This window comes from Tenrec ecaudatus, chromosome 9 (assembly GCF_050624435.1).
Source record: "Tenrec ecaudatus isolate mTenEca1 chromosome 9, mTenEca1.hap1, whole genome shotgun sequence".
In the NCBI taxonomy this organism is placed as follows: Eukaryota; Metazoa; Chordata; class Mammalia; order Afrosoricida; family Tenrecidae; genus Tenrec; species Tenrec ecaudatus.
Genome location: NC_134538.1, coordinates 3,836,239 through 3,842,301, shown reverse-complemented (window position 1 = coordinate 3,842,301; position 6,063 = coordinate 3,836,239). Strand labels below are relative to the sequence as shown.

Sequence of the window (6,063 nt, the reverse complement as noted above, 5' to 3'; positions counted from 1 at the left end):
ATTTATAGAGTAGCTCGACTCTGTCCAATATGGTTTCCGTAAATCAAGTGAGACTCTTAGGCTACAGTATTAACAATTTTAAGAATTGTCTGGGCTGAGTGTTGATTATCATGCTTGGTATTTGCTTCGTCTTCCCTGTTTTGTTTCACGCTGGGCCAACATGGCACATGCTGCGTAATATAGCAATGTTGCTGACCTATATAGTGCCTTTGCCCCTGAGGAAGCTGGCAGAGATGCACATTTTCTCTTTTGAGAAAACACACACACACACACACACACACACACAGCAAGGCAGGCAGGTTGCTTAGGGATGTTAGAAGATATGCCCTACCCCCTTAGTAGAAACTCTGGTGATGCAAAGGTTAGCCAATTGAAAAGTTAATTGTTTGAAATAATACACCAACTCTTCTGAAAGAAGGATTTGGTGACCTGCTTCTAGCCTAGAAATCATTACAGGGCAGTACAATTCTGTTACAGGGGGTCCCTATGAATTTAATTGACTGGGTGGCACCGAACAACAATATTTTTTAACTGTAAATGAACCCATCATTTGGGTTACTGATAAATAACTCAGTGGCAGGGTCAAATTAGAGAAATGATCTTATCTACCAAAAGGAAATAAATCAGCAAGGGAAAACAAAATAATAACCCCAAACCACTGGGACCCTAAGAATCAAGGTATCACTTCCTAACACTCTTCTGCAGATCATTTCAAAGGGTCCCCTCTTTGAACCTTGCCTGGAAAGCATGCCTCCTCTCCCGGTTCCCCTTGAAGCGCTTTGTGACAGGATGGATGGAGACTGCCATATAAAAATAAATTGGAGAGTCTTCCTTCCTATTATCTAGGAATCCTTGATCTTCCAACAGAGTTTTTAATAAACGTTTGAATTATTTACAGTAATCTACAAAGGCATTTTAATAGTGTATGTGGTAGAGGAAAGAGTGAAAAATGTCTTTGTTTTAGTCTGACGGAGCCGATGAACCGTGACGCAAATGATTGCCTGCCTCATTTGCAATTATTCATGGTAAAGATCTTCATTCAGCGGCAGAAATGTTCTGGCTCCAGGCCCCAGTTACTTGCCACATTCTTACCCGAGGACAAGCTCTACTGCACGCAGATGTGGGCTGGACTTCAGGGAAGCAAATTCTGCTTCAGTAGGTTGAGTCCCTTGGTGCCTACTTGCAGGGAGAGACAGCATCTTGTGCACTAATCAAAAGACAACCTGCGCTCTCTCGACTGCTTTATTCAAAGTGTGCCCTTAGTCAGATTATGCACAGATGGGTGTGTTTTTACATTAAAGGAGATTGTCTGCTCAGACCAAACCTAACCAGTTGCCGTCCAGGTGAACCCAACTCACAGCACCCCCATGGGTGTCAGAGTGCTGCTGTGTTTCACAGGGTTTTCTATGACGGCTTTGTGTCGGTTGGTTTTAAACAGATCCCTACGCTCTCCTTATGGAGCACCTCTCAGCTGATTCAAGCCTCTCCATGTTGAGTTAACAGTGGAGTCCACCGTGTACATGCTGCTGGCATTCCTGTGTGATGAGGCTCACTGTTGTGGAGTCAATTCTGATTTGTAGTGAGCCTGTAGGAGAGAGTGAACTGGTAATTTTACCAGGCACTGGTAATTTTAGAGCCAGGCTCAAAGTCATGGCTCTCTATAACCTACTGTATCACATCTGTATAGGAAAGGGGAGTTATTAAGTAGCAATAGATGGACTATGTCCTAATGGATTGAATCCATTCTTCAGTCATGATCAAGTGTTACCCGTGCATTGAGTCTTCCTGTTAGTCAGGTGTGAACCAGTTAAATTTAAGTTATATGGGATTGCTGTAGTTACCTAATTTTATGTCAACTTGATGATGTGTAAAATTATAGGTGTGTATTCATGCTGTCAGTCAGGTGCCTCATTGTGAGCATGGCTTCCTCATAAGGAGGGAACATCCGAAACCTCCCCACACCCTTTCTACCTTGATCTTTCCTGCTGGATAATGCTGAGATCATTAAAAGCCATGTAATTTTCCCACTGACCTTGTGTCCATTCCCCTTTGTCATGACTACCCTCTGATCCTCCTGCATTCTGCATAGTCGCATGTGACTGTAAGAGTCTGAAGGAGGACTTATGGACTAGTACCAGACTTATGAACATGATTTGGACTGGACAGGGGACCGTTCCTGATATCTAATTAATCCTTGATAGAAAGTTCTTTCTTACACATATATGAGTGCCAGTGGGTGTGTTTCTCTAGTCAACCCAGCCTGACACAGGGACAATATACCTTTTAGTTTGAATCACATATATTGGAGCTTGTCCCACTTAATAGTTCTCCTTGATAAAAGAAGATTGAAATACATGTGCATGAGTATGCATATTCCGTAGACAGTGAAGGCATGGATGTGTGAATGTGTATATTTGAGAATAGGAATGTGTGTGAGAGAGAGACAGATACAGACAACAGAACCATCTGTTAAAAAATAGTAAAGAGAGTAAGGACAGGGGATGGATAAAGTGTGTGGTTGAAGAGGATAGAACATGGGTTTTTTGGTCACAAATTTTATTCTCTCGGAGGATATTTTAACCCACACAGATATTACAATATAAGAGCCTGTTGTGATGGGCTGAAGCATTTTAAATAAATGTTTCACAACATTTAAATGCGCTGTTAAGGGTTTCCACTAGAGAGGAACAAAAGAGGTATGAAAGGAAGCTTATGTGAGGAATTGCAGCCCTGGGCACGTGCCCAGGAGGTGGAGGGGCTTTAAGTGTGCTGTAAAAAACAAATTTACAGAGGTAAAGTGCATTGCACTACACATTGTGAACTGCAAGGTCGCATGCCCACCCTGGGAAGCAGCTCTATGGAAACCGGAATGAAGCCCAAAGGACTTGTGTTGCCATTTGAAGTTGGATTTTGATGCTGTTAGCTCCAACTGACAATGTTGTTTTATATTCTTTACAATTATATTTTTAATCTAAGGTTTTTGATGACTACTCAGTCTATTTTTTGTTGTTGTTTTAAAATCCCCTTTATGATTAATGGTGTTTTATATGAGGAAAACATTGTGTTTTTAGTTTATTTATTTTAGTTAAATATTCTTGCTACAATTAGTACCCCATCATTTCCTGTATATTTCCAAGTAAAATAACATGTTTTTTCTCATTGAGAAGCACAAGCATAAGCACACCAATTTTAAGGAAAATATTCACTTTAATTTTTCTAAGAGAATAATCTGGAAACCTACTCTAGGCAAAGCATTAGACTAGGAATAAAACAGTAAAATTAATGTACCATTCCAAAAAGAAAGGCTCATGGAACATGGATTCCATCGCAACCATTGTTTTGCCTGTTATATGCATGTGTATGTGTGAAGTATCCATGTAAGTTGTACATAAATCAAAAGGCAGTTCCGCAAACAGAACAAGAGTATATTGCATGGTATAAAACCAGGAAAGGTGAGTGATAGGTGTATTTTTTCACCATACTTAATCAATCTGTATGTTAAGCAAATAATCAGAGAGACTGGATTATTTGCTCAGGAATGAAGCATCAGAATTGGAGGGAAGTTTATGAACAACTGTGTGGAAATTGATGCTTACTTGAGGAGCATGCTGATGAAGATCAAGGATTGCAGTCCTGGGTAAGGATTATGACTCTGTGTAATGAAGACCCAAATCCTCACTCCTGGACCCATAGGTGACGTCATGATAAACGGAGCCAAGGTTGAAGTTGACGAGGGTTTCAAACCGCTTGCCTGGATTCACAAGCAATCTTCAGGGAAGCAGCCATCAAGAGATCCAAAGATGCATTACACTGAGTAAATCTGCTGCAGGAGACCTTTTTTAGAGTAATGCAAAGGAAGCATGCTGCTTTGAAGGCTAAGGCCAATGGCAGTTTAAGGTGTCCCCTTTGCATGTGAAAGTTGGGACACTGTATAAAGAAGACCGAACCAGAATCGAAGCACTTGAATTGCGGTGCTGCAGAAGAATATTGAAAGTGCCACCATGGACCGTCAGAAGGTCCAACGAATCTGGCACAGAAGAAGTGTGGCCATAGAGGCAAGGATGGTGAATCGTCGTCTCAAGTATTTCGGACATGTAGTCAGGAGCCACCAATCCCCGAAGAAGGAAATGCTGGTGTGCATAGCAGAGGGGCCGTGACAAATGGGAAGGTCCTCAAGGAGATGGTTTGGCCCAGTGGCTGATGATGGGTGTCAGCATCGGAACACTTGTGAATGGGGTGGAGAACTTGGCAATGTTTTGTTCTGTTGTGCAAAGGGCTGCTATGGGTCAGAACCAGCTCAATGGCACTTAACAACAACAATACACAGACACCTATATATAAAATTACATCTATGTATATACATAGATATAGAAATATATACATAGGTAGAACTTTACTTTTTATAGATCCATGAGAAATGTACTTGATTCATTATTTAAAGATGAGGAAAAATGGGGTAATTCATTCCTATATATAAAGCCATGCATTTTCAGTTATAATAAGTTTTGATGAGTACTAAGGTGTGCTGGGTATGTTATATATTATACATGCGATCACAATTAATCATCTAAAGTTAGCTATTAACATCACCATTTTATTGATGAAGGAAACGAGCTTCAGATAGAATGAATAACTTCTTCATAGTCAAATAATGTCCATTTAAATTCCTATCTGCCTAACTCTAATATTAAGGCTATTTTTACTTCCAGTCGATCAAATGGAAGCTGGAAGCGTGCTGTAGAGTATGGAAAGGGAAGGAGGAAGAAAAAGAAGAGGAGGTATGTAGTGAAAAATAGCCCACGAAACCCTTTGTCATTGAGGCAATTCTGGCTCACAGTGGCCCCATCGGGCAGAGCAAAGCTGCCACGGAGAGTTTCCAAGGGTGTCGTTTTTACAGAAGCTGCCAGGCGTACTTTCTCCCACGGCACATCTAATAGATTCAAACCATCAACCTTTCACTTAACAACTGTGCAACCAGAGTTCCTTATTAAAAAGTAGCAGTGACAAATTTATATATACATGGGATCCTTCAAAGTAGCACTCCCGTGTGCCTATCTATAAGAAATCTAGCTGAGCTCCTGGCGCGACTTCAGTCAGGAGGCCAACTTGGTGGGGACTCATGTCGCCAACCTATCCTCCCCCAGAACCAGTCAGAACCCCCCTGATAGATGAGGCCAAGTCCCGCTTACGGAAGTTTGGCGTCAGAAACAAATATCCTCACCTGGTGCAGAACACATGCTCTGTCCTTATCCCTCTGTTGGTGAAAGAAGGAAAATTCCATCTGTTACCCTCAAGGTCAGAGAAGCTGAGAAGTTCCCCGGGAGAAGTTTGTTTCCCAGGAGGAAAGCAGGAGTCAGTGCATGTGGATAACATTGCCACGCTCTGCAGTAGGCGGAGGAGGAAGTGGAGCTGCGTCCTCATCAAGTGGAGGTGGTCAGCTACCTAGTGTCGACCATTGTTAATGAAAACATGCTGTTCTTCTCGGTGGTGGGAATCATAGGTGAAGCCTTCCCGGCCCAGCCGAACCCTGATGAAGTCAAGGACGGGTTCCTGGTGCCTCTGGATTATTTTCTGCACTCATGTGTCTACCACCAGACTTACGTGACCTACGCCGAATTTCGTCATCTCGCGCACTTCTTTGAGTACACCAGCCCTGACAATGGCGTGACTTAGCATATCAAGGGAATCACTGCATGTAATTATTTTAGATGAAAGACCCACCTTCAAGGTCGACTATGATCTTGATGATCTCCTGTCGTCTTCTGGAGAGTCTTTCTTTCTTTTTTTTTTTTTAATTTTTAATTTCATTTATTTATTTATTTTTTAACAATTTATTGGGGCTCATACAATTCTTTTCACAGTTCATACATATACATACATCAATTGTATAAAGCACATCTGTACAGTCTTTGCCCTAATCATTTTTTTCTCTTTTCTTCTTTTACATTTTATTAGGGACTCATACAACTCTTACCACAATCCATACATATACATACATCAATTGTATAAAGCACATCCATACATTCCCTGCCCCAATCATTCTCAAGGCATTTGCTCTCCACT

At 41.4% G+C, this 6,063-nt stretch overlaps 1 pseudogene; it reads left to right on the top strand.

Annotated features, from left to right (window-relative positions):
* Positions 1-5,119: 5,119 nt before the first annotated feature.
* LOC142457047 (peroxisomal coenzyme A diphosphatase NUDT7 pseudogene) lies at positions 5,120-5,827 on the top strand (annotated as a pseudogene).
* Positions 5,828-6,063: the final 236 nt, after the last annotated feature.